The 7,500-nt window shown below is 45.1% G+C and overlaps 1 protein-coding gene across 2 annotated transcripts in view; it reads right to left on the bottom strand.

Moving 5' to 3' along the window:
* LOC113818143 (inactive tyrosine-protein kinase transmembrane receptor ROR1) overlaps positions 1–7,500 on the bottom strand; it is a 157,844-nt gene that overhangs the window by 112,600 nt on the left and 37,744 nt on the right. The gene's annotated exons all lie outside the window — the stretch shown is intronic.

Here is a 7,500-nt window from a genome sequence, read left to right as displayed (position 1 = left end):
ATATATATATATATATATATATAGAGAGAGAGAGAGAGAGAGAGAGAGAGAAATATGTGTATATATATACATATATATATATAATACACACATACTTACGTGCGTGTGTGTGTGTGTGTGTTTGTGTGTGCAAATATATGTTTTTTGTATATACATACATATATATTAAAAAAATACATTTATATATATATGTATATATATATATATATATATATATATATATATATATATATATATATATATATATATACACACTCACACACACGCATTATGTATGTGTGCGTATATGTATACATAAATGAATAAATATTTATATACATACATATCTACACACACACACACACACACACACACACACACACACACACACACACACACACACACACACACACACACACATATATATATATATATATATATATATATTATATATATATATATATATATATATATATATATATATATATACATATTTATATATATATATATATGCATGTATACACATACACATACATATAGGTATACATGTACAATTCACACGTGGACAAATTAATGAGGGTGATCTGCATGTGTCTCTTAATCCTTTAATTATAATTAAAGCCTTAGTTAATGCATCTACACCTACAAATACCACCCAATGCATCGCGGAAGCCGTATTCACGGATCACCGAGGGCACCCGAGCCTCCCTCTCGAGCCGCCCTTCCAGAACTTCAAAGTTACGGAAGAAAGGAACCTCTTCTTCCGCTTCGCCTTCGTGCCCCCCCCCCCCACCTCCCCCCGACGTAGACGCTGAGCCTCGCGGAGGGCGCCGTTCACGTTCTCGTTCCAGGGCCTTCTCGGAGACTTACGCGTGGCACATTCCGAGATAAATTATGTACCAACCACACTCCTAGACTTGCAAGAAACGGAAAGGAGGAAATGAACGAAATGGAAGAATAGAAAAGAAAAACAAACTTTGAAATTCCTGGCAGGAAGTTTTGATAAAAAAGTTATTCTAATTTTCTGGATGTGGCACTTAGCTAATTGAAAGGCGGGCGTAACTGATCTTGAAGTAGAAAATGTTTAAAGTAGTTCCATACGCGATTTTGATATGGATTGAATCACATGTAAAATACCCAGCACGTGATGACAGATCCAAGACACGAGTCAGTCAGTGAGGAGAATCTTGGTTGAATGAATCAGTGAAGCGCAGCGGCGGGAAAGGGGGACGCGCTTGGTTAAAGGCAACGTTCTTTCTTGCTTACGCGTATTATTCATCTCTGAGCTTGAATGAAAAATAGAGAACAAGACGGGCGGGAGTGGAGTCAACGCGGGTGAATGTGCGAGCAAGTGAGTAGGAGCAAGGGTGAGCGAGGAAAGAGACAGTCATGTGTGCTGCGAATCTTTTCACCAGGTAACTACACATTGACGACTTCCTGAAAGACCACCACCACTTCAAAGACAAAGCAGTTAAAAAGCGTTAAAAAAGAGCGCCGTCTTTATAAGCGGTGGACTTCCAAGCGCTCAGTGCGACAAAACACCTCGGCAAAAAGGCGAGGAAAAAGGTCAACTCGTGCCCTGTCCATTTGCATGTTCCTAATTTTAACCTCCAGAGTGCTGGTCTTGTAACGCGGCCTTCCCTCCCTCATTCACTGTCTCCCCCCTTTCCCTCCTTCCGTTCCCCTTCTGTCTCCCTTCTCCCTCCCTCCTTTCCTACTCTCTCCCCTTCTCCTTCCCTCCTCCCCTCTCCCCTTCTTCCCTCCTCCTCCCTTTTCCCGGCCTTCCCTAGGCAGCGGTTCCAACCAGCGCTTATCATCCCCAGTAAAGCCAACACAATTGAAATTAGCTCAATTTCACTCCACCTTTACAGCGGCGAACGTGCGGTAGAATCCAAAATGTTTCCTGCCTTTTCATTTTGTAATGTTTAAGTGTGCTCTGTTTGCGCTTCCACTTTTATGTATTCATATTATGCATTCACATAATATGTATGGTAATCTAGGCGTTATTTGTAGCAAGACTCTATATGAATACGGCATGAACGACTTTTTCCCTGTTGGAAAATGGAAACAGATATGCGCGGCGAACAGATGAAAATATCTGAATCACATAATTCTCAGTAATATTTTGGTGGCTTTCAATAGACCTTTTCATATCAGAAAACGTGTTCGAAATTCGGCAGAAAACACCTTTTCTTCTTGACCTACATCCTTAACAAAATAATTCATTGTTTGTTCGAAAAATTTCCCTCGAATCAGTATTCCGTACCTGATCTGGCGCGAGAAAGTTCAAAATTGAAAACTAAAGCGGGAGTACGTTATCATCTTCATAAATTCCACGTTTTCTGCCTATCTCCAGGTTCGCACACAGCGTAAATTTGTAGAATGCTGAATGAATTGCTTACCTTTCGACGCAACCGCCTTTCCCCGTTTACGTGTGTTTACTCTTTGAGTTGCATTTCCGGCATTGGCACCGGGGATCAATGCGGCGACGAAATCCTACAGCATGTATGTGAGTCTACAATTTTAGGAAAGAACTGATTGTTTTAAAGCGGATCTACCCGGGATGAGTGACGGAGGCGCCGGCCGGGGAGGCGACGAATCACGCGCTTCCACAAGGCAGAAGCGCAGCAATATGGCGCCTTCGAAGCCAAGACGCATTCGCAGGGCAAATATTGACAAGGAAAGCAATCAATTGTGACAATCAATTCTGCTCTCCAGGCGCACACAAATAAGACACGAAGGACCTGATGGACTAAGAACCTCCCCCTCCTCACGCCTCGCTCGCGCTGGCCCCGGACTCGAGGCGGAGGCAGAAGGGGACTCGGACCCGACGAGGAGGAGCTGTCCGTGCGCCCTTGATTAGGAAGGGACGCTTAATCTCCCGCAAAAACACATGTTTGTTGACACTTAATGAAATAAACGTCCGCGGGAGACGTCGGATTAACAATTACTCGAAGGAGGAACAACCCACTGATTTACTCCAGAGCTGTAATGAAAAAAGGAAGAGTAATCAATTAAGATGGACTGCAGCTTCCTCCTCCTGCTCTGCGGCCCCTGCTAATCCTCTTCTTTCTCGGTTTTTCTTTTTTATTCTTCCTTTTCCTTCTTTTCCCCCTATTCCTCTCACTCCTCCTCTCCCACTTACTACTCCTTTTTTCTCCTCTACTTCCTCTTCTTTCCCCTTTTCTATTTTTTTCTTCCTCCTCCTCTTTTTCTTCTTGTTCTCCCTCCTCCGCTTCCACGTTACCGTTTCTTTCTCCTCTTCCTTTTCCTCCTCTTTTCTTCTGCCTCTTCCTTTTTTTTCCTCTTTTTCCCCTCTTTACCTTCTCCCCCGCCTCCTAATCCTTTACCCTTTCTTCTTCTTCTTCTTCTTCTTCTTCTTCTTCTTCTACTTCTTCTTCCTCCTCTTCCCGCTTGGCAACAGGGTCCGTCATCAGCAATTGTGTCGGCTGAGGAAGGGCGGCCGCTGCTCGTAAAATGAAGGAAGGTTTGGCCCCGCTCGCGCCCGTGCTTGAGGGGGAGGGGGGGGGGAGGGGGGGGCACTTCTCTGATTACTCAAGAGAAACATGGAGGTTAAATAGTTAAGGTAGTAAAAGCGGCAAGTGTTGGGGTAGTGATAATGATGCTAATAATAAATATGATGATGATGATGATCATGCTGCTGCTGCTGATGTTGATGCTGCTGCTTCTGATGATCGTCATCACCATAATCATAATCTTCATAATAATAATAATAAAAGTAATAGTGACGATGGCGATTATGATGGCGATGATGAGTATATTCAAACCAACAACAACAATAATAATAATAATAATAATAATAATAATAATAATAATAATAATAACACTAATAATAATAATAACACTAATAATAATAATAATAATAATAATAATAATAATAATAACAACAACAACGACAACAACAATAATAATAACAATAATAATATGATAACAAAATAAAAAACAACAACAATAACAAAAATAATCATAACAATATTGATAACAAATGATAATAATTAACTACAACAACAACAATGATTGATTGGGGCACAGAGAAGGGAAGGGAGGCAGGGAGGGGAGGGGATTTAGGAGAAAGAATACCTAACATCAACTATAATAATAACCAAAGTCATCATGGCTATCACCATTATCATCATCATTATGATAATAATAATGACAATGACAACAATAATGAAAATAATGATAATAACAATCATCATCACTGCAATCATAATACCATCAACGATAAAAATCAACAATAACAAAACAATATCAACTAATACAACAATGCAAAAATAATAACATTGGTAACAACAGAAAGTAAAAATACCGATGACGGCAATAACCACCAATAACAACAATGGTAATAACAGTAATGACAATAATTTTGCTGCAACAACGACGGAATCAATGGTAAAAAAACGAAAACGATATAAAAAATCCCAGACAAAAAAGTATATCAATGCCAATTAAACAAAACGTAACGAAAACAAAAATAAAGCCAAAAACTCGCTCTAAAAAATCCCTAATGGCAGATTGAGCCGCTCGGACAATGGGGCGACTCCCCCCCCCCCCTCAAAGAGAGAGAGAGAGATGAGAGAGAAAGAGAGGAGAGAGAGGAGAGAGAGGAGAGAGAGAGAGAGAGAGAGAGAGAGAGAGAGAGAGAGAGAGAGAGAGAGAGAGAGAGAGAGAGAGAGAGAGAGAGAGAGAGAGAGAGAAAGAGAGAAAGAGAGAAAGAGAGAGAGAGAGAGAGAGAGAGAGAGAGAGAGAGAGAGAGAGAGAGAGAGAGAGAGAGAGAGAGAGAGAGAGAGAGAGAGAGAGAGAGAGAGAGAGAGAGAGCGAGAGAGAGAGAGAGAGAGAGAGAGAGAGAGAGAGAGAGAGAGAGAGAGAGAGAGAGAGAGAGAGAGAGAGAGAGAGAGAGAGAGAGAGAGAGAGAGAGAGAGAGAGAGAGAGAGAGAGAGAGAGAGGAGAGAGAGGAGAGAGAGAGAGAGAGGAGAGAGGAGAGAGAGGAGAGAGAGGGAGAGAGAGGAGAGAGGAGAGAGAGGAGAGAGAGAGAGAGAGAGAGAGAGAGAGAGAGAGAGAGAGAGAGAGAGAGAGAGAGAGAGAGAGAGAGAGAGAGAGAGAGAGAGAGAGAGAGAGAGAGAGAGAGAGAGAGAGAGAGAGAGAGAGAGAGAGAGAGAGAGAGAGAGAGAGAGAGAGAGAGAGAGAGAGAGAGAGAGAGAGAGAGAGAGAGAGAGAGAGAGAGAGAGAGAGAGAGAGAGAGAGAGAGAGAACGGACAAAGAGACGACACGAAAACCGCAGTTGATCTCCGGTGGAATCAGCAGCGAGTGAGTCAACGGGAGGAAGAAGGACACCGGGGCGATTTGTTCATAGCTCTGGTTTTGGGAGGCGGTCGAAGGCATGAATAAGAAAAAGAAAAAGAAAAAAGAATCGAGATGAATACTCCAATGGCTTTCGCAGCAGAGCAGAAAGTATGGCTATGAAGGGGGGGGGGGAGTCAATGGGATGGGAAGGCAGGGGAAGAGAGGGAGGGGAAGGGAGGGAGAGGGGAGGGGAGGGGAGGTGAAGGAAGGAAGGAGGGGAAGGAGGGAAGAGAGGGAGGGAACGGGACGAGAGAGGGAGGCAAGGAAGAAAGGGAGGGAGCGAGGGAAGGGAGAAGAGGGGGAGGCAAGGAAGAAAGGGAGGGAGGGAGGGAAGGGGAGGAGAGGGGGAAGCAAGGAAGGAAGGGAGGGAGGGAGGGAAGGGGAGAAGAGGGGGAGGCACGGAAGAAAGGGAGGGAGGGAGGGATGGGGAGGAGAGGGAGGCAAGGAAGGAAGGGAAGGAAGGGGGAGGAGAGGGGGAGGCAAGAAAGGAAGGGAGGGAGGGAGGGAAGGGGAGGAGAGGGGGAGGCAAGGAAGGAAGGAAGGGAGGGAGGGAAGGGGAGGAGAGAGGGAGGCAAGGAAGAAAGGGAGGGAGGGAGGGAAGGGGAGGAGAGGGGGAGGCAAGGAATGAAGGGAGGAAAGATGAGAGACTGGGAGGATGTGACAGATTTGGAAAGATGCATTCGTCTGGGAGAGGGAGGGAAGGGGAGAAGCGGTAATGAAATGGGAAAGGGGGTGCGAAGAGGGAGGCAGAGAGAAGAAGGGAAGGGAGGCAGGGAGGAGGAGGAGGTTTAGAAGAAACGGGTTGGGGTTGAGGTTGGTGAGGTTGCAGCTGTTTCATTCGTAAAAGGGAAGGAGTAGGAGGAGGTGGAGGAGGAGAGGGAGAGAGGGGGAGGGGGGCTAACCGGAGGAGATGCCGCATGGGTGAGCAGGGTAAGGAGGGGGCAGGGGTGGGGGGCAGGGGGAGATAAGCCTTTAAGGAGAAAGGCATGAGGAGGGAGCGCGCAGTCTTGGGGGACAATATGTGACAGGCCGAGAATTACGGGTTCGAGTAGGAGTATCTGTTGGGCTGATTTTCCTATTCAGCGTCCGGGGGAGGAAAACATCTTGGTGGCAGGTGGGAGGAGGACGAAGGGCAGGCGGGAAGACGTACAATGGCAGAAGGACCGGTTCGAGGAATTTGTGATCTCTTACATTGTGACAGAGGAAGGATTAGTTTCCCCGCGGTACTGTGCAAGACGCGAGCTCTAATAACAAGTTGCACGAGAGACTCCGCCGGCCGCTATCTCTTCGAACACGATTTCTCTTCTCCCTTATTAGCGGAGGAAATATAAACCTCGTTGGACAAAAACTGCCATTAATAGCATTTCTCCTCCTAATGCTACGTTTCCGAAATAGTTTTCGAATTACAACACAACACTGAAGGAAATGATAATGATCTTTTCTGCGTTTGTGTTGAGAACCAATCATGTTTCGCTACGGTACGAACATAAAAGGCATCTTAACTAATGAGCAAGGATGGGCCTTTCATTTCGTTTCTAATAACACACAACAAGGGTATAATCCACTATAATAGCCGTTTACTTCGAAGACGCTTACTCTCGCTCACATAATATATATTTCTGTATATATTTTATGATCATAATCGAAAGCTCAGAAGCGTGCATTCTCACAAACGCCCGTCCGCCTGCATCGCCGGCGTCGCGAGCGCTGACAAAAGATTTAGTCAGTGAGACGCAAGCTAGACATGAGGATCTCTCCACTTTTTCTGGGAAAATTCATTGCATCTGCTTCATGGAAATGAAACACGGCTGTTCGGTTTTCGAAAGGAAAATCCCTCTCGGCGGAGGAAAAATCAGCCGCCCGCAGCCGAGGCAGAATCCTAACGAGAATTCCTCACCGCCTCCGCAGCGCCTCCCGCCTCGGAGACGACACATCCTCGCGCTGCATCCCACGACCTCCTAACACTTCCGATAAAAAGGTCGGTATGCCATGGCAGATCCCAGGCATTCCCGGCCAGAATTCCTGGCATACTCCACTTATTATAAAAATCTTTACTAAAACCCCACGAACTCCTGAAGGAAATTGTATCTCCTTCGGCGGTTGGCATGGTTCTAGTTAAGTCTATCAGGCGAATAAAACGATACGGGAACATTCAAG

The sequence above is a fragment of the Penaeus vannamei genome, chromosome 3, assembly GCF_042767895.1.
Source record: "Penaeus vannamei isolate JL-2024 chromosome 3, ASM4276789v1, whole genome shotgun sequence".
Taxonomy (NCBI): Eukaryota; Metazoa; Arthropoda; class Malacostraca; order Decapoda; family Penaeidae; genus Penaeus; species Penaeus vannamei.
This window is presented reverse-complemented; position numbering and strand designations above follow the sequence as displayed.